This window comes from Drosophila bipectinata, chromosome 2L (genome assembly GCF_030179905.1).
Source record: "Drosophila bipectinata strain 14024-0381.07 chromosome 2L, DbipHiC1v2, whole genome shotgun sequence".
In the NCBI taxonomy this organism is placed as follows: domain Eukaryota; kingdom Metazoa; phylum Arthropoda; class Insecta; order Diptera; family Drosophilidae; genus Drosophila; species Drosophila bipectinata.
Genome location: NC_091736.1, coordinates 23001313 through 23020446, shown reverse-complemented (window position 1 = coordinate 23020446; position 19134 = coordinate 23001313).

Sequence of the window (19134 nt, the reverse complement as noted above, 5' to 3'; positions counted from 1 at the left end):
ACTACCACGACTTCAATGACTACAGCGCGTACAAAAACAACAATTTGTTTGACAAAGTGAAAGTGCCAAAGCGGCCCGGCCTCACAGACTAGAATAGATCGCTACATCCAAATTAAACGCAAGCTTAGCCGGAAGAGCAATCCGGCAGACAATAAAACAAAAATTAACCGCGTCCTGAAGATCGACGAAGAACCATGCAGATCCACTAGTAAAAGATTTGCCCAACTGGCGGAGGTTGAGGAAAACCAACCAGCCCAAGACACCGCAAAAAAAACCCAAGCACACTCCAATCTATATCAGGGAGAAAAGCTCGAGTGCCCCGGTCAACCGAATTGTGGCGTTAATCGGAAACGGTGACAACTTTCATGTTCTCCCGCTTATCAAAGGGAGCCCTTAAAGACTAATTGCCGCGGAAATAAAAACCGCCTTAAAGACAAGGGCTTCGCCGCCAAGAATGTTATTAACATTCTAAATAAATATAAAAAGCCACAACCCCCCTTCAAGGTCGAGCTCGAGCCAGAAAGCAGGTCGCTGAAGAAGAGCGAAGTCCACACATTCCACCAGTTGCAATTTTTTTTGCATCGGAAAATCACTGTTGAAGAGCCACATAAACGCAACGGTCCAGTGCAATGCACTAATTGCCAAGAGTATGAACACACTAGGTCATACTGCACACTTCGCGCTGTCTGTGTAGTCTGCGGGGACGCCCACAGCTCCGCTCACTGCACTTTAAACAAGGACAGTACCGTGAAGAAATGTGAAAACTGCGGAGGCAACCATACGGCAAACTATAGAGGATGTATGGTATACAAGGAGGTGAAGAGTCCAGGAAGAGACGAGTCGAAACAAATACTACAAATCTAATCAGCAAATCGAACAGCTCGTGCGAGAAAAAAGGAGCACACGTCGTGATTGGCGAAACAGCAGATCACCAGCTTCAAAACAACGCCTTAAAGGGGCAACTCAATCACTCGACCAGGTTTTTCACTAACAGAATCTTTCGCCAACAAGCACAAAGTACCTCCTGTGGAGGGCCCACCCAAATCTTAGCACTCCAATTGAAGCGACATAAGACATAAGATAAGAAACTCTTCGGGATGCTGGGCTCGCAGCGACGAAGACCGAGCTGAAACATTCGCCACACATCTCTAAAGTGTCTTCCAGCCAAACCATGCCTCAAATTCATTCCTCCAGCCAGAAATTAGGCACGAGGCTACCCCTCAGCCAGCTGCCCCTTCATTCCGCCCGATCGAAATCGAAACAGCCATAAGAGGGCTAAAACCAAAAAAGGCACCCGGTGGTGACCTATTGACGCCAAAGATGCTGATCGAACATCCAATATGCGCTATAAAGGTCATCTGCAAACTATTTAATGGAATCATTAATCTTGGCTATTTCCCAAAAAAGTGCAAGAAATCCATACCGAAGCCTGGAAAAGACCATCATCATACAGACCAATAAGCCTTTTATCTTGTTTGTCTAAATTTTTTGAAAAATGCTTGTTAACTTGCATAATACCATACCTGGAAGCTTGCAATATTATCCCGGCACACCAACTTGGCTTCCGAAGAAACCATGGAACCATCGAGCAAGTGAACAGATTAACATCAGAAATACGCTCAGCCTTCGAACAGCGAGAATATTGCAGCACCTCTACAATAGTGTAATCTCATTGAGATACAACGAAGCTACTTCGGGCGACTACATCATCGAAGCTGGAGTTCCACAAGGAATCGCATTTGGCCATTGTCTATATGTTTTGTATATTGCGGATATTCTTACGAATGCACAAGTAACAATTCCGCTATCCTTAGTCGCTCAAGATCCAACGCAAGCAACAACCCAACATACTAATCATCTAATAGTAGTGGAAAGGTGGATGCCCGACTGGCGCATTCGAGCAAACAAAATAAGCAAACAAAAGTGTAAACATATAACGTTTACTCTTAATAGACAAACATGCGCTCGCTTTCACTAACGCAGTAACGTATCTTGGCGTCCACCTTGATAGACGACTTACCTGGCGTTAGCACATCGAATGCTAGAAGATGCACCTAAAACTGAAAGCCAACAGCCTCCACTAGATCATAAATCTAAGATCGCAACTATGCCTGGGCTACAAGTTACTACTCTACAATTGCAGTGAAAGACGAAATCCAGAAGCAAAAAGAGTCATTTTCTCGCTCCATTCTCTCGCACCCAAATTTTCTCGCTCGGGGATTGACTCGGGTTTTTAGCGTATCCCGCTGTAACGAACTGTTCCTACTGCTTCCGCTCGCCACAGTTTGCCGCGACTAGCTCACAGAGTTTGCGGGTGTGTTCCACCGAATTTATAGTTCGAAGTGATTGCCCGAGACCAGAAATAGTACAAATAGCGAAACCTTATAAACTCTTTATTTCGTATGCTCTTCTCAATACAAAAGATCTGATTCTTGATCCCGGACACGGGCTCTGCTTCGAGTCCTTGCTGCTCCGACGCCGTCGCTTCCTTCTGGCCGTCTCCGTGGCTCCGGCCGCTGTCGCTGCTCCGTCGCTGCTGCCGTCGCGGCTACCGATGCTGCTTCCGTTGACGTAGGCCCCCTAAACTTCGCCCTTTCGTTGGCCACAAACAGGCCTTCCTACCACTCGGAACACCCCCTTGGGTCGACTGCGACTGGTCAAGGACAGCGCTCTTCCGCTCCGCTTGACTGCTCGGTTGTTGACCGGTGCTTGACCCCTTAGACCGCTTCCGCACCGCACCCCCTCTTCTGCCCCCGGCTTCGTGTCTTAGCGTGTGGGGAGACCAAATCTCCTCACACTTCCCCCCTTCTTCGGGAAACGACAGGGCCAGTTGTCGTACCATGTTCCCCATGTTTGCTCACAAAAAAAATGATGCTTGCCTATTATTCCTTCTGGATATTGTGTGGATAACTCTATCCACTTCCCCCCTTCTATCCATTTATGTTTGCATATATATTTTTTTTGTGTCCCCTCTTCTTTTTTTTTTATTTTCTTTACCAATTTTTAAATACACCTAGTCCTTTTTTTACGCGATCTCTTTTTACGCGATTTCACTTTAACGCGGTTATTTTTGCAGCGCAAATTTCTTTTTTTACGCGGATTTTTCACTTTAACGCGATCGCGATTGCGATTGCGATTACTCTATGTGTATCAATTATTCCAGATCTAGTCATTAGCCATTTAGTTAGCGGTTACCATTTTTACGCAATTTTTTTTTACGCGATTAGTGGCAGAACCAACAATCGCGTAAAAAAAGGACTGGGTGTATATATAACTTTCTCCTATTAAAAAATTTTTTGTTATTTAAAACCTTTTTTTTTTTATATTTATCTTTTCATATTTTTCCCATATGTATTAATATATATATATATTTTTTTTTTGCTCTTTTCTTTTTGTTTTCTTGTATACATGTTTTTTTTTTTTTTTTTTTTTTCCTAAAACCCCCTCTTGTTTTTAACCTTACTGCGTTCCACTGTAACTTTTTTTTTTGTTCCACTTTTTTTTTATTTTCTGAGTCACCTTTATGCCTGTGGCGCTTTCTCTGACCCGGAAACTTTTCGTTCCCACGTTTGCCATTATGGACCATCTTCCGGCCCGTCCTCTCCGCCTCTCCACTTCTCCTGCCACCCTCGCGCATAGTTCCGGAGGCCATCTTTCCTCGGGGACCTCCGTCGCGCCTCCTTCCGACGCTGACCGCATCAGGATTGGTCTTTCGCTTCTCGGGGCATGAGATTTGTCGGCCAAATGTCGGCCTCTCCGGCACCGGCCATATCCACGGCCCCTTCGTCCATGGCTCTTCCTCCTCGCGCTCCGTCCTTGGTCTTGGAGTCGGCGGTACCTTTGGCCATCGACTCTCCTTTCTTACGCTCCGTTCTTCGACCTTCTTCGGCCGCCGTACCACCTTCTCCTCCGGCTCCGCCCTTGGTCGTGGATGTCGGCGGTACTTTTGGCCATCGACTCGCCCCTCGTACCCTCCTGGAGGCCGCCTTCTCCTTGGCCTTCTCTTCCAGCTTCCTCCTGGAGGCTGCCTCTGTCGCTTCCCGCTTCCTCCTGGTGGCCGCCTCTGCTGCTTCCCGCTTCCTCCTGGTGGCCGTCTTCTCCTTGGCCTTCTTCACCAGACGCCCTGCCCTCCTCTCCTTGGCTATCGTTAGCGCTCGTTCATGCCCTGATTTCATCAGTGCCAGCCTCTCCCGTTATTGAGATTGTCCCGTTGGGGCTCAGGGTTTCGCTTGCCTCCACTTCGGTGTTTTCTTTTTTCCATATGCATACATGCGTACATATATCCATCTAAATATCGTGATGCATCTGTGCTTCATGGTGTATACGCACTTGGTGCTTTCTTCTAATTTATTTCTCTATATTGTGTCTCTTATGCCTTCGCGTCCTCTACATCTTGGCACTTTAGTTCACTCACGTGTCCCCTTTTCTCTTTGTTCGTGCCTCCGTGTCGTAAAATGGCAATCACCGGCGACACGAAATCCACGACCGTGTAGGGTCCGTCGTACCGTGGCGCTTATTTCGCCTTGAATCCTTCTGCCGCCTTTGACAAAGTGCGCTCCTTTGCCCACACTGTTTCCCCGTCCTTTGGACTCTACTTCCGCCTCCTTAAATTATAGTGCCGGGCCTGGTCCTGGGCCGCTCGCTCCATGTTCCTCTGCACTATTTCAAAGACTTCTTTTAGCGTTGTCGCATTCTCGGTTGGCTCCTGTGCCTGAAGCATTTTCGTCGAACAGGGCTTGCGGCATCCTTGGCTCCCTGCCCTGCGTCACAAAACACGGCAAATACCCCGTGGACTCCGACACTGCCGAGTTTACTGCCAGCATTAGCTCTGGCCAGTGCTCGTTCCACGCCCTTTGATCCTTTCTAGCAAACTGGGCGATCATCGTTTTGTCCGTCCTATTAGCTCTTTCCGTGGGATTCTCCTGCGGTGTGTAGGGCGCGGTGAACTGGTGGCGCACGCCGAGCTCCCCGAGGAACTTTTTAAAGCTTCAGCTGGTGAACTGTACGCCGTTGTCCGTCACCATTATCTTTGGTACTCCATACTGAGCGACAATCCTTTCTCGGATCGCTTTTTGTAGCGCCTCGGTTGTTGCTTTTTGCAGTGGCAATATCTCCGTCCACTTCGAGAACCGATCAATCATCACCAGGACCATTGTGTTTCCATGCTTCGACCTGGGCAATGGACCCACAAAGTCAGCGCATTCAGTTGCCCATGGTTCCTCCGGGACCTGCGTCAGCATTTGTCCTGCTGCTTGCATCTGGCATGGTTTGTATTTTAGGCAAGTTTCGCATCTCCTGACATATTTCCGGATGTCTCTCTGCATCCCTGGCCAAAAGTATCTGGCGGCCACTCTGGCTATTGTTTTCCTCACGCCTAAGTGTCCGGCTGTTGGTGCGTCATGATTCTCTTTGAGGACCTGCTGCCTCATCTCCGTCGGCACACACAACTTCCATGACGCCACTTCCTCGCTTTCGGCTCTATGCGGTATGTGGCGGTAGATTAAACCGCCCTCTTCGACGTAATCCGGGAACTTCTGCAGACTTGTCTTCATTTTCTTTTTCAACGCGCTTATCCACACGCATTCTTTGATCTCCGCCTCCGTGGTACTTCTTAGTTTCTTCAATACTGGCTGGCGGGATAGCGCGTCGGCGACAACGTTGAGTTTCCCCTTCCGGTAGATGGTGACGTAGTCATATTGTTGCAGCTCGAACACCCATCTCGCTATTTTTCCCAGCGGGCTCTCTATGTTGTTGAGCCGCTTCAGCGCCATATGGTCCGTGATTACGTCGAACTGGTACCTCTCCAGATAGGGTCTCATCTGCCTGATCGCCCATACTATGGCTAGGCATCCTTTTCCGTTGCCTAGTAATTTTTTTCAGCTCCAATCAGCGTTCATCTGGCGTATGCGATCACTCGTTCTCCCTCCTCGGTGTCCTGGGTCAGGACCGCTCCGACGCCGTAGTCGCTTGCGTCCGTTTGCAGCACGAACCTTTTCTCAAAGTCTGGGCACGCCAGTACTGGATCTTCCGCCAGCCGTGCCTTTAGGGTCTCGAACGCCTCCTGGTGCTTAACGGTCCATTCCCATTTCGTCCCCTTTCGTAGCAGATCGTTCAAGGGCTTCGCGATTCCTGCGAAATCTGGGACGAACGGCCGATACCATGACGCCATCCCGATGAACTGCCGAAATGCTTTGACGTTTGTCGGGGGTTTTAGCTCTGTAATCGCGGCGACCTTTCCCGGGTCCATGCCGATTCCCTTGCTTGTTATTCGATGTCCTAAGTATAGCAGCTCCTGCCTGAAGAAATGGCATTTTTTCCGCATTTATCCGAAGGTTCGCCGCTTTCAAACTCCTGAACACCTCCTTTAAGTTTTCCATGTGCTACTCCTTGGTGCGTCCGATCACGATGATATCGTCCTAATACGCGAATGCGTGTGGAGCCATGTCCGGGCCTATGACCTGATCAAAGGCCCTCTGAAACGTTGCCGAGGCTGAGTGCAATCCGAACGGCATCACCTTCCATTGGTACAAGACCTTTCCTGGAATGGTGATGGCGGTGTAATTTCTGCTTCCTTTCTCTAGAGGGATCTGCCAATACCCGTCTTTCAAGTCGAGGCTGCTGAAGAATTTGGCCTCCCTCAGCTTTTCTAAAATGAAGTTTATCCGTGACATTGGGTACGCATCCTTTATTGATTTTGCGTTGATCTGACGAAAGTCTACGCACATCCTCCATTGACCCGTCTTCTTTTTCACCATCACAATGGGTGAACTGTAGGCGCTATTCGAAGGCTCGATGCATCCTTTTTGCAGCAGCTCCTCCACCTTCGCGTTTATTATCCCCTGTATTTTTGGGTTTTTGGGGTAATATCGCTGTTTTATGGGAATGTCGTCCTTCATCGTGATTCTGTGCTGCGTTATGTTCGAGCAGCCACTTTGGCCCGCGAACGCCTCCAGCTCTCTCTCGATGAATCTCTTATCGCGTTCCTCCTCCCATTTCTCTGGGAATCCGGCCACTGCTACAGACAGCCTATCTTCCAGACAGCCGCCCCATCTCTCCCTTTTGGGTATCGTAACGCGGTGGCCTGCGCATGTCACGGTTGCGCCAAATTCGCTGAGGAAGTCCCATCCTAGCACCAGACTTTCCTCCATGCCTGGCATCACCAGCAGGTTCAGGGTCCTTGTTTTGTTGCCTAAGCTTACTCTTGCCTGGGAGCGGCGCGTGTCTCCGTATGGCTTCCATTGGCCAACTTCACCCGCCTCCTTGTTGCGATGCGTTGCCCGGTGATCTCCGGGCCCTCTGCTAGTTCCTCCGCGATGAAGCTTGCCGTTGCTCCTGTATCCAGCATGGCTTTCACTTCCTTGCCCTCTACCTCGATGGTCGCTGTCAACAAGAGCAGCATTTTCACCGGAAAGTCCTCCTATCAGTTTTGAGAGGCAGCACCGTGCGATCCCTGCTCTCCTCCCTGTTGCTGGGACCGCTGCGCATTTCCCGACCTTTGGCGGCATTCTGTGCTCCTTACCCCTATTGCGCCGCACATCTTGCGGAACAATATTCGTGGGTTCCTGCATCCGCTGCATGCTTGTGCTGGGTTTTCAACAGAACCCTGCCTTGGTCCTGCTGTCCAATGCCGATCTGGTCGTTGTTGGGCTGCCCTGCGCTGGGTCTCAGGCTGCCATCTTGGCATCCACCCTTGACTTGTGTTTTGCTGCTCCGGCGGACCTTGGCGCACTTCCTCCTGCTGCCACTTTGGCGTCCATTGAGAGTTTTGGACGGCCAGGTGGTGGAACTCGTCCCGTGGCGTTTTCTGGGTCCATTGACCCCCATGGAACCTTGCTGTCTCGCCATGCTGCGGTTGCTCTCTTGGCCACCTCTCGTCTACGGCCGGTTGATTGTGGCTCCATCACTGTTCTGTTGCAACTTGCCTGTTAAAGGCCTCTTCTTCTTGCGCCAACTCCGAACGAACTCTTCGGACCCATCACCTCCTCTAAGGATGCGCAGGCGTATGGCCTTATAAACATCTTCATCCTTGGCATGCAATTCTCGACGAGCCTCTCGATCACCTCCTTTGTGGTTTTTCCTAGTGGCTTAATTAGGGACTGAAGGTCCACCATGTTCTCTTTGAATGGCTCTCCACGCTGCTGCTTTCGTTGGCGAACTTGATCCGCCAATTTCTCGAAATACCCTTTCGGCAGGAAAAAGTTTTCAAAGCTCGCCTTGAACCTTGTCCATGTTGGCCATTCTTCATCGTTCATGATGAACCATCTTTGAGCCCTGCCCTGTAGTAGTTCTCGGGATCATGTTTATGTCCAAACCATAGGTTTTCGCGGACCACGTCACTCGGTCGAGAAACTCTAGCGGGTCTCCTGTTCCGTCGAACCGAAAGGACCAGTCCCGCACCTGTCTGGCCACTTTGGCATAATTCACTGGGGTCGGGACATATTTCCTCGATTGTGGCTCCATGCTCGTTCCTATTTTTGGCTCTGGTACCGCTAAGCTTGCTATAAACCTTTCGGTCTAGCTAGTCGCTCTCTGCCTGGGTGGATCTCTGCCCAAACCTTTCCTCGAGCCCGTGAGTCAACGCCAGTACATCCTCGTCCTTGGACTCGTCGACCCACTTCGCCACTAGTGATCTCATGGTTTCCACCGTCCCGTCTGCTGGTAGACCGAGTTCTCTGCATACCTCGCTCAGCTCCTCCTTTTTAAGCGTGTTGTTACGATAGATAGCAAAACTGCTCCCGCGGCATCCGGCAACGCCGAAGTTGCAGAATCGATAGTTTTAGCGGGTGTTGAATCTCTGTTAACTCAGCCGGTAACCATGTGCCCAAGCTTTCTTTTCTATTTGACACTCGAGGGAAGCGGACGAAAAGTGAGGACATATTAATATTTAAGTTTTGATTATGAATTGTAACACTATTAATTTACTAGGAATTTAAAGTGCTGCTATCGCAGAGTGGTTACCGACTGTACCACTGTTAGCCCTTGCTGCCCCGTTATAAATGAAAATAAACAATTATCAACAATTATCTACACGGGCGTCTTTACTCGGGCGGCGCTAAACAACTTCGAATTCCCGCAACACGTGTAGATCCAGTTTTTCTTTCCCATTTTTCTTTTTTGGCTATGTTACTTCTAGACTCTGCAATCACGTTGTTTGGGCACCAGGTGTAACGAACTGTTCCTACTGCTTCCGCTCGCCACAGTTTGCCGCGGCTAGCTCACAGAGTTTGCGGGTCTGTTCCACCGAATTTATAGTTTGACGTGATTGCCCGAGTCCAGAAATAATACAAATAGCGAAACGTTATAAACTCTTTGTTTTGTATGCTCTTCTCAATACAAAAGATCTGATTCTTGATCCCGGACACGCGCTCTGCTTCGAGTCCTTGCTGCTTCGACGCCGTCGCTTCCTTCTGGCCGTCTCCGTGGCTCCGGCCGCTGTCGCTGCTCCGTCGCTGCTGCCGTCGCGGCTACCGATGCTGCTTCCGTTGACGTAGACCCCCTCAACTTCGCCCTTTCGTTTACCACAAACAGGCCTTCCTACCTCTCGGAACACCCCCTTGGGTCGACTGCGACTGGTCAAGGACAGCGCTCTTCCGCTCCGCTTCTTCAGAGAGTCAGAATTGAGAGTAGGCTGCGGACTGTCGCCTTCTCTACGCCGGGACACGCAGTGCGTATGCACCAGAGAGCCGGGCTTGGAAGTCTTCTGGCGACTGCTGCCTCCGCTACGCCAGGACACGCAATGCACTTGCACCAGCGAGCCTGGTTTGGGAGTTGCCTGTGGACGATGCGCCCCCCACTACACCTGGACACACCGTGCGCGTGCGCAAATGAGCTAGGGTCAGAAGTTGCCCTACTCACCGTGTGCCGCGACTCCACTACTCCGGAGACACACCAGTGAGTCCGAATTGGGAGTTGTTTTGCGGGTGACCGGGGTGTTCCTTATCGGTTTCCAAAACTTGGGCGTGAGTTTACGAGCCGGCTTATCCGTTCCTTGCAAGATCACGGCTGTTGGTTGCGATTTCAGAAGTCGGTAAGGCGTACGCCAGACGTATCCTTCCCTCACTTCCTTGCAAGGCTACCTGCCGTGGTCGGGAATGGCCCCACTCGACTCCGATGTCCTGGGGTTTTAGAGGAACCGTCTGACCAACGGGTCCTTTGTTGGCTTGTTCTTTCTGGAACACCGGGCGTGAGTCCCCGAGTAGGCCTATCCTTGCTTCGCATGATACCGCCTGTTGGTTGCGATTTCAGGAGTCGGTAAGGCGTACGCCAGACGTATCTTTTCCTCACTTCCTTGCAAGGCTACCTGCCGTGTTCGGGAATGAACCAACTCGACTACACACGACCCTGGGTTTTCAGAGGAAAGTTCAGCAGTGGATCCTTTCCTTATTGTCTAATCGCTCTCCTTGCGCTTGGCTGTCGGACTCTCCAAAGGCGGTCCTTAACCTCAAACAAACCGAATCCTTTTTAGAAACGCTGTAACAATTGAATGGCGGACTCTCCACAGGCGGTCCTTCAACTCAACGCTACAAGCTTCCTAAATAGACTAGTCTCGATCTGCTCCAATGGGCCTCCTTATATACTGGTTGGAGCGCCCGTTAATCCTCGCTGGTTCTGCTCCTGCCGTTAATCCTGCTCCAAAATCACGCCACTCTTCCGTTGGCGGGTCGCCGTCCGTGCCGCCTCGTCCCTCTCGGTCACGGACATTCATTGTCGTTAAACGGACCTCGAGGGCCCGCTACGCCTTGCGTCACCCCCCCAACTCCTTTCTCCTTGGTTGACGCTAACCTTGCCGCACTTTCTAAACACGGGTGCACGGCGTGCTGATCTCCCCCCCCCCCCCTTTTTGCGACATTTTGTTTTTGATATTTGGTTGTTGTTTACCTCCTCTATATGCTTATAACAGCCAATAGATTTCCAATTAAACAACGGCAAATAAGAATTGAAATTTTTCATTGGGAAAAATTTTCACAATGAGAACTTGGTATTGAGGTGCAAGTCTGTCGAAAATTGGGCCTTATTGTAAATAAACCAAAAGGACAGCCAGAGAGTTTTTTAAAAACAGTATCCTGTCGTTTGAGATAACAGGATTAAATTTCCTTGAATAGATAAATATGGGATAATATTAAGAACTTTTTTATCAGGTTATCGTATTAATCCAGAAAAGTTTAAAGAGTACACACTTGGTAAAGCTATGAAACTAATTGAACAATACTCGTGGTATTATATCCCAGATACAGTGCATAACGTTTTCATGTACGGTCCTGACATTATTGCCTTTCATTCCTACCTGCCTTCCCTGACATTATTGCCTTAGAGGAAAATTCGGAAGAAGCGGCCGAGTCAAAAAATAAGGATGTTAAAAGATTCAGGAGCCAGCAAAACGTAAAATGTCTCGTGTCTTAACGAATGCAGATTTATTTAATAGTCTTTTGTTAAGTTTTGAAAGTTCCATATGAGGGCAAAGAAAATTAAAAACCACAAAATCAGTGTTGGATAGTTAAGTTTATGATTTGCTGGAGTAAAGATTTTTAATTTTTATTTAGTAATTTATATTTTCAAACAACAACTTTGAATTTATATTATTACTCAAAATTTGTTTCCTTATTTTTAACCTTAATTGTTAAATTTTCAAAAATAAATTTATTTGACACTTTGCTTAAAAATATGGTGCCTACACTTGAGATTCATATTTGTATATTTGTCATATTTTTCATTATATAACATTGAGAAACTTTAAAAAAAAATCAAGTCGATATCTCTTCTAGAAGTACTTTTGGCCGCCTCTTCCATACAGCACAGACCACTGTGCGAGGTCGATATGGGTGCCATTGCTGAGACGATCTTTTCTACAGTGCTGCGTAGATAAGTATGAAGGATCCTGATGTACAGAGTTGATTTCAGACCGTTGTCTGCGTTGATTTAGAGCGTTGTATGAAAGAAAGGTACCAGAAGGACTTCGTGCATCCTGGGAGAAGGATAACCCTGGTTTCTCAATGTTTGTTGGGATAAAAGCTACCTTGAGAGCGTGCCTGTCGCTGGGAATTCACTCTCAATGGTAAAGGAACCTTTGGCTGCCTTGCCAAGAGCTTTTCCATGTAAGCTCGACCGAATTTGTCATAAGCGGCATGACTGTCGGCACAGTTAGCACCGTTTTCATTAACAGTTTTGGCTTTGCAGGAGGCAGAGGTAATAAAATGACTACCGCCGCAACGACCGCAAGTAAGTTTCTTAAAGCAGTACTTCTTAGTGTGGTCAAAACCAAAACAACGGGAGCACAATGACTATCAGACTTTGGTTAACTCACGAACTTCTGCCTGCGATCATATTAATTTAAAATATGTATTTGTTATTTTTTTATTTTCTAAAATCCACAAACCACATATTACACCTAAGGACCTCTGAAAATGTCTCTTTATTAAGTTGAGACCGGGCTTTCCGTTTTAAAAGGGTTGTAAATTTTCACTGCAAATAAAGTCCTTTGGAGTAGTAGAAACCAGATTTTTTTCGTAGAGAAAAAAAACGAAAAAAAAAAGCATATAGGCTATATTCGAATTAATAGAGCCTTCGGAATTGCACTTATCGACTGTCCTCGATCGACTAAGCTTAAGATCAAAAAAGTTTCCATCAAATTGATTAAGCACTGTTTACCCTACCTCAAAATAATTTTTTTAAATTGGAAATAATGGCCTTTGGACTTGTTTGGAAGGAATTAAAAACTCACGTCAGCAGCCTCATTATTATCTTACTCTTGAGTGACAGTATCTTGCTGTGTTTCTAGTGGGGTGAAGCGGATAGCATTAGCATAAGCCTTTTTTGGGATAGCGAAGCCTGCTTCTTCTTTTTTTACCAAATACAAGGACTGGCAGGGAATGCCAGTTGGAAAGTCCTTTACAAGCCACAGATTGCCATAATAGCAACGGCGCCTTAAAACTGTTGTAAAATAAAACACATATTTATAAAGAACGCTGGATGATTATTTGAGTTATTGGACCCATAACACCGCGACTAGCACTATAAAGCATTTGCTTGAGGTAGCACATAAGAGTTGGGGATGGCATAAGGGGTTAAATGAGTTGACCAAATACTAGGCTTTTTTTGATGAAATAGTGGCTGAAGAAGAAGAAGAAGACTCCAGTGCTGGGCTACGATGGAACCCTTCCTTGAGGAAAGGTTTAATACTTCAGAGTTGTCCACATAAAAAAGGTAATGAATGAAGACACCTTGATCCAGAATCACTATTGCCATTCGTGTCACCCAATAGAAGTTAGTCAAGGTCAACTCAGCAATACTTTCGAGGGGACTCAAATCGAGAGTAAAAGCGCACAAATACTTCAAACTTCTTGACATAGGTACGAACGGTATGCCAACACGATTAAAAATTTTAATTAATAAAACATTCAAAATGGGATTAAACCAATAAAAATTACTTAAAAACCGACGCAATTGAACCTAACATAAATATAAATTTCGTCAATGGAGAATTAAGAAGGATGAGATTTTTTAGAGATTTTATTAAAAAAAAATTTTATTGGAAAAATTTTTTAAAAACCGGCCAGCACAACTGCCGTAGAAATAAGTCGATGCAACCTCGTCGAACGATTTCACAAAAACTCTTTGACTCTTTCACTGGCCTCCGAGGAATGGAATTTAATAATTCCATGCTTTTCCTACCACGGCCTTTAGCCTCAGATCAAAATGGCAGGGGTATTTTCCGGAGTTGTTCTTCTTTTGGTACCTTTAGATGTTGTAGTCCACAAAGATTGTTTACAAAGCAAGACGTAAACATATATCAGAACAAATAAGATGGGCAATGCTGCGTATGAAAATTTTGTCTGGTGGTCCAGTTGATACGGTGAAGTTTTTCCTCTTATTACGGCTAGTCGATGTTGCAGAACCTCTTGTTCTCCGTCGTCTATCTTTTGTGATAGGGTGAGAACCTAAGAGTATGGTCTACTCTTATAGACTTCTAATAATTTCAAAGACACAAATGGAATTCTTCTGTTAATAAAGACGAAAAACCAGAGTTCTGATCGGGTGTTAAAAGATCACGGATTTAGTCTAAAATTGGACTGGGGGTTTTATAGTAAACATCAGTAGCACATTGGTTATTTCACTCTGAAACCACTGTACTCCATTTGCAAGTAGACTCATTTGAGCTGTGAGGATCACAAATGCTTGCTCCAGCTGCGCGTGCGATACTTTAACCATTTCCGATTTATTGTTAGTAACTGAACTTCACTTTCTCAATCTGTTAATAGTAAAATAAACAATAAAGGTTTAGTTTTGGAGCCTGAAGGCGAAAAACGGCATGGTCTTTTACGTTTGCCATAGTTTTGACCATGTCCTTTGCGCACGTGGAATTAAGAACACTGAATTGTTTATTGGGTACGGTTCTTATGATATTTAACATTGATGCGTTAGGTTATTTCCTAAATCAAGCTCCGCTAACATTGATCTGCAAGATGACATGCTTTGCAATTCTAGGCACTTGTAAAAGAGTTCAGTCAATCCAGTATCTTCATATCCTTCTAATAAGGCCATTCTGAGACTACACTTTTTTATATTCCCAGACGTTCGTATAATTTTCAGAGCTTGTTGCTGAACTTAGTCACTTTTATTGACTGTGGAAACAGCAATATATGTGCTAGTATTATGTGTAATGGTAAAAGATTAACCTTTTTGCGTTGTACAGGCTGCTTAGACTGCTCAAGTGACATCTAAAGAGCCCTTGTTATTGATTTCTTCATGAACCAGAAGAACCTACCGTTCCTCGTCTCTTGAAAATTCTAGATGACGTTTTGATGACTAACCGGACGAATTGACCGGTCGAGGATATGTTTTTAAGACTCATCACAGGCATCAGAAGCTGTCAACGGCTCACCAATCAATAAATGTTCTTGTGGTATTGATGATAAAGTGATAACGCGGATTTCCCCACAGCTATCCTATACCACCAATATTTGCCTTTTGTTGCAGTGCTGGACTTTACTTGTTAGCATAATTTTTTTTTTAATTTGCTTTTATTTTATTATTCCCTGTTTATGCGACACATATCATTTCGTAATTTTATTTTAGAAAAGATGCGAGCCGTATATAATTAGGAATTTTAGTCTAGCCAGACTTTCACAAAAAAAAAAATAAGTCAAACAACGCGGTTAACCAAGCAACAAACTTAAATTCTTCATTTACAATCGGAAAAAATGAAACGGAACATATTTATGAACATTACTTTTAAGCATTATTATGTTGGTTGTGCATCACCAATTGCTGCTTTGAGACTGAAATCATTGTAAACTTTCGTGTGTTGCCGAATTCATGAAATGGCATTTTTGCACACACTAGCAAGAAAATTCGGGTGCGAGAGAATGGAGCAAGAAAATGACTCTTTTTGCTTCTGGATTTCGTCCTTCACTGCGAAGATTCCCAGATCCCAGTGGATGTTTTCGTTGGTAACATACCAAGGTGCCCCAGTGATAGTTCTCAAGGTTTTTGATTGTGCGCACTGTATGATGTCTATGTTGCTGCTGGTCGCGTTCCCCAACTCCACAGCTGGGAGCCATACGTCCAAATTAGCTTTAGGACTCAATTGTAGAGTAGTAACTTGTAGCCCAGGCATAGTTGCGATCTTAGATTTATGATCTAGTGGAGGCTGTTGGCTTTCAGTTTTAGGTGCATCTTCTAGCATTCGATGTGCTAACGCCAGGTAAGTCGTCTATCAAGGTGGACGCCAAGATACGTTACTGCGTTAGTGAAAGCGAGCGCATGTTTGTCTATTAAGAGTAAACGTTATATGTTTACACTTTTGTTTGCTTATTTTGTTTGCTCGAATGCGCCAGTCGGGCAGCCACCTTTTCACTTCTATTAGATGATTAGCATGTTGGGTTGTTGCTTGCGTTGGACCTCTATAGCGACTTAAGATAGCGGAATCGCCGGCAAACGTTAACGTTGTTACTTGTACATTCGTAAGAATATCCGCAGTATACAAAACATATAGACAATGGCCAAATGCGCTTCCTTGTGGAATTCCAGCTTCGATGATGTAGTCGCCCGAAGTAGCTGCGTTGTATCTCAATGAGATTACACTATTGTAGAGGTGCTGCAATATTCTCGCTGTTCGAAGGCTGAGCGTATTTCTGATGTTAATCTGTTCACTTGCTCGATGGTTCCATGGTTTCTTCGGAAGCCAAGTTGGTGTGCCGGGATAATATTGCAAGCTTCCAGGTATGGTATTATGCAAGTTAATAAGCATTTTTCAAAAAATGTAGACAAACAAGATAAAAGGCTTATTGGTCTGTATGATGATGGTCTTTTCCAGGCTTCGGTATGGATTTCTTGTACTTTTTTGGGAAATAGCCAAGATTAATGATTCCATTAAATAGTTTGCAGATGACCTTTATAGCGCATATTGGATGTTCGATCAGCATCTTTGGCGTCAATAGGTCACCACCGGGTGCCTTTTTTGGTTTTAGCCCTCTTATGGCTGTTTCGATTTCGTTCGGCCGGAATGAAGGTGCAGCAGGCTAAGGGGTAGCCTCGTGCCTAATTTCTGGCTGGAGGAATGAATTTGAGGCTGGGTTTGGCTGGAAGACACTTTAGAGATGTGTAGGGAATGTTTCAGCTCGGTCTTCGTCGCTGCGAGCCCAGCATCCCGAAGAGTTTCTTATCGGGGTGGTCGTTTCAATGGGAGTGCTAAGATTTGGGTGGGCAAAAACCCTCCCCAGGAGGTACTTTGTGCTTGTTGGCGGAAGATTCTGGATTTACCTCAGCTGTGAAATTTCTTTCTGTTAGGGAAAAATCTGGTCGCGAGATTGAGTTGCCCCCTTAAGGCATTGTTTTGAAGCTGGTGATCTGCAGTTTTGCCAATCACGCGTGCGCCTCTTTTCTCGCAAGAGATGTTCGAGAGTACTTGTACTTCTGCCAGGGCGCTCGTAGTGTAGTCGATGTCCGATTCCATGTTAAACTCCGGGGCGAGTTCTATGTGGGCACTCACGTAATTTTTGTATTTAAGTCAGTTCGTTTTTGGCGTTGTCAGGCTGAAGGGGTGTTCGGTTATTTCTGGTCTTTGAAGAAGCGTTAGAAGCACAGGCGAGTGTTTTGATTATAAGTCCGAGACTGCTTTGGCACTTGCTTGCGAGCTATGTTTTTTGTCACCGCAAAATCAATAAGGTCTGGGAGCTTGCGTGAGTCGGTTGGCCAGTATGTGGGACTTCCAGGTGAAACATAGTCCAGTTTATTTCTCAAATTTATAATTTTATTGTACAATTGTTTTCCTTTGGTATGTTTGGCGTTGTAGTCTCCTGCGGCTATAAAACGATGCCAAGTGAATTGAAGAAGTCCATAAATTGTCCTTCCGAGGGTAAACATATATTTTTCTTTGTGGCTGTTCTGGGGCCTGATGAGCGCTTTGTGAACTAGGCTGAATAGGATTTTCCATCTCAGACCGTATAGCATCGGTAGAGGAGAAGCCTATAAATGTTGTTTAAAGGACCAAAGAAGGACCTTGCTGCTTTGGCGATGAAGACGTCTGGCATAGTTTAGACGCCGTGTAAACATTCTATGTATTATGATTGCGCTTTGCTATCGCATGTCGCATGCGACTTTTCACACATCCTCTTTTTTTTTTTTTTTTGGATTGCGCCATTGAAGTGAAAATCTATTCTCGATACTATTGGCCCGTACCAATAGCATGCACAATTCACTGGCATGTCTAGCCGGCGCCTACGTTTTAAAGACACCCCCGCATACACCCCAGACCCCGCGGTACCGCGGTTTTGGGTTAAGTTGCTCATTTTAGTGGGTCCCAACTCCTGAGCCGTTGTCCTTAGGTGTTGTGCAGTCGCGTCGTTGATCCCATGGTTACCATTGCGCGCAGTGAGGTCTATGCTAGGGTTGACTCTAGCCCTTACGAGGTGTCGAGTTCAGAGCCAGATCCGCGTTGGTTAGGTATGGTACATCTGAGCCTGCACGGCCAGCTTAGTGGCGACACCTGAGGAGCGTTTTCAGGAAACTTGCCAAATTTTAGCGGGGCGGGGGCAGAAGCTGCAATTAATCGGGGGTTCACCCCGCGTACTCAGGGGACAAAATAAAGCTTTCCGTCACCAGGATTCGTCGTCACGAGTTGCTTTGTTCCAGTTACCTATCCCAGAGTTTTATTGGACTTCAGTTTGCCGTATGGTTCCCTCCGCAGTTGTCACATTTCTTCATGGTACTGTCTTTCTTGTTTGTAGTGCATTGAGCGGAGTTATGGGCGTCTCCGCAGACTACACAGACAGCCCGAAGTGTGTAGTATGGATGGACTTCGTTCTTTTTCAACGACCTGCTTTCTGGCTCGAGCTCGACCTTGAAGAGGGGTTTTGGCTATTTTTTTGTTTAGAATGTAAACAACATTCTTAGCGGCGAAGCCTTTTTCTTAAATGGCAGTTTTTATTTTCGCGTCGGTGACGTCGGGTTCAATTTCTTTTACACGTCTTGAAAGTGCTTTTCTGTCTTTGTTTGCACCTTTGTTTCATTAATGTGAAGGGGCTTGATTTATTTAAAGTGTTTTGCGCTGGTTGATTTTGCTCAGCAGTTGTTGATGCGGTCGCAGAAATTTTAGCACTTCTTGTTGTTGGTGCGATATTTATTTCCATTATGGGAGGGGGGCTTTACACTGCGAAACGTTGCTCCTAAACGCCGATTTCTTCATCTCGTTATCGCGGATAGAAAAGTAAGAGAAGAAGCAGTTTCTTTGTCTTACTGAGCTTCTACGTTCGTTTTTTGATCGTTGCTCATAGAGCTAATTTGCGTGGTACTTATTTATTTAATACATATAGATATATAGATACCAGATATATAGATACCTGGTAGATACCAGTTTTTGTTTCAAAACATCACTTCTCTTATTAAGCTAGTCTATTTCTTTTACCAAGTTGTGGTTCAGCGTTTTTTCACTTATCTGGGGCTACGCCAGATTTTTGGTTGGGTTAACTGCGATTCCGATTTCCCGGAGCTCTCGCAATTCACGTCCGCTCTGTTCTGTAGTTCAAATATGTATGATCCCTAGCATCATTTGAAAATATGACGTTTTGTTACTCCTTTTACGTCTCTAGAGGCGGCGCAGTGCGGCCAGAAACGCATCTGTGGTCACATCACTCTTAA